Consider the following 1751-nt stretch of genomic DNA (forward strand, 5'->3'; position numbering starts at 1 on the left):
AACCGTAATGATTCATTTCTCCTTCGTGATCACGTTTGGTACTTCTGTGCTTTGAAGCAGACTCCGCCCACAAGCAGCTCCCGCCCTGCTCCCACCCAAATCGCTAAAATATAATTCCTTCTAGCATTTTTTATTATTTTCAAACATTTTTGAAAAAGCGCCAATGAGCCGCAAGGGAGTGCTTGAAGAGCCGCATGCGGCTCCGGAGCCGCAGGTTGCCGACCCCCGGTCTAGCTGGATAATGGCCCAGCATTTATTACAAAGTATATCTTTTACTTCTATTCCTTTCATTGTTACTCCCAATCGTATTCAGTTGATGTCCACATGTATGTATTTCAGAGGAAAATCAAACATCAAGGAGGAAAATCCCTATTTACAATGTTTCTGTTTTATTATTCAGAAGCACTTACAATGCCTGTTTTCCACTAATTTAACCACTGCCTTTCATGCATTGACAGAATGTCACCAGAAGATGGCAACCTTATAACACAAATATTTTTTAAAACGTTTGCTGAACAGCACTTAGTAGATGTTTACAGAAATACATAATGTATATTTGCTCCACACTTGTTTCTAATATCCTAAACATGTGATCAAGCACACATTTTTTAAGAATATTTAGATGCAAAGTAAAACATTAAGAAAAAACAAGATAAATATCTTAGTTAAATAAAGAAAAAAGAAACATACCCTCACCAGTTCCTTGAGCTAATCTCTGTCTGCAGTGACTCCACCTAGAAAACGACCACTTTAAAGCTTATGTTCAAGTTAAATTGCAAAAAAAAATAAAAAATAAAACATCCCATAGTAACAGGACAAAATGGATAAATTTAGAGTAGTGATACAAATAAAAATTAAGATAGTCCTTAAGTATTAAATTATTATCGACTTACTTGTAAATGAAGTCTATGTGCTGCTCCTTCTGGAAAATACACATTTGTAGAAGTTTTATTTGAATTTCTTCGGTTCTAAAAGTCTGTTTTACTGAAGAGACAAGTGACATGTCTCCACAAATTCCTGAGTTTAGATATATATTCCTCCATTGAGAAAATCATACTAAACAATATTGAAGAAAAATTGGTCTTGACTTGCTAACTCTGTTATTCTTTAGCCGCGGTGTCACACTCTCTGGGCTCACTAGCGCCCTCTGCCTTGAGCCATGTGTACTGCGGCGAGTCAGGTGTTTCTAAAATGCATTTTTAGTTGATAAAAAAAGAATAAATAACCCAAAAACTTGCATTAAAGTAATCAAACACTTGGTGAGTAATATAAACATTTATTAAAATAAAAATAAAGTGTATTTTATGATGATAGAAAGGAAACACTAAAGTGTGCATGAACCACAGGGAGAGCACGCTGGTTCATCACCCACCGATTTATTCTGTATTTTAACAGGAAATTTGTAAATTTGCTTTTTTTCAAACCTAAGAAAACACAGAAAAAATTAATCATAGAATAGATGTGTCTAAAAACTAAAATGTTCATTTTTCTTTTTAATAATGAAAAAAAAATCATTTTATTTAAAATACACAGCCTCACCTGTCTCCCCCGACTGCACATCACTCTCCTGCTGGGATTTGAACTGTTTTTTGTTTATTTTTTTAATTTTTTTATTTTTTTATGTGAGGTAAGAGTACAAACCTATAAACCAACTAGCATGAAAACCAAGTGGTGTATAAATGATATTGAAATTAAAAAAATACATTTGAACTATAAAGGTTAGAATGTGTACAGCATAGTGTTCTATTCAA

The 1751-nt window shown here is 33.6% G+C and overlaps 1 long non-coding RNA gene across 1 annotated transcript in view; it reads right to left on the reverse strand.

Annotated features, from left to right (window-relative positions):
- Positions 1-1147, reverse strand: part of LOC112141707 — a 3514-nt gene extending 2367 nt beyond the window's left edge. The window contains exons 1-2 of the long non-coding RNA XR_002918444.2: positions 894-1147; positions 691-734 (exon numbers count right to left, since the gene is read on the reverse strand). This is a non-coding gene — a long non-coding RNA (uncharacterized LOC112141707). The remainder of the gene's footprint in view (positions 1-690; positions 735-893) is intronic.
- Positions 1148-1751: the final 604 nt, after the last annotated feature.

This window comes from Oryzias melastigma, unplaced genomic scaffold, assembly GCF_002922805.2.
Source record: "Oryzias melastigma strain HK-1 unplaced genomic scaffold, ASM292280v2 sc01594, whole genome shotgun sequence".
NCBI classification, from domain to species: Eukaryota; Metazoa; Chordata; class Actinopteri; order Beloniformes; family Adrianichthyidae; genus Oryzias; species Oryzias melastigma.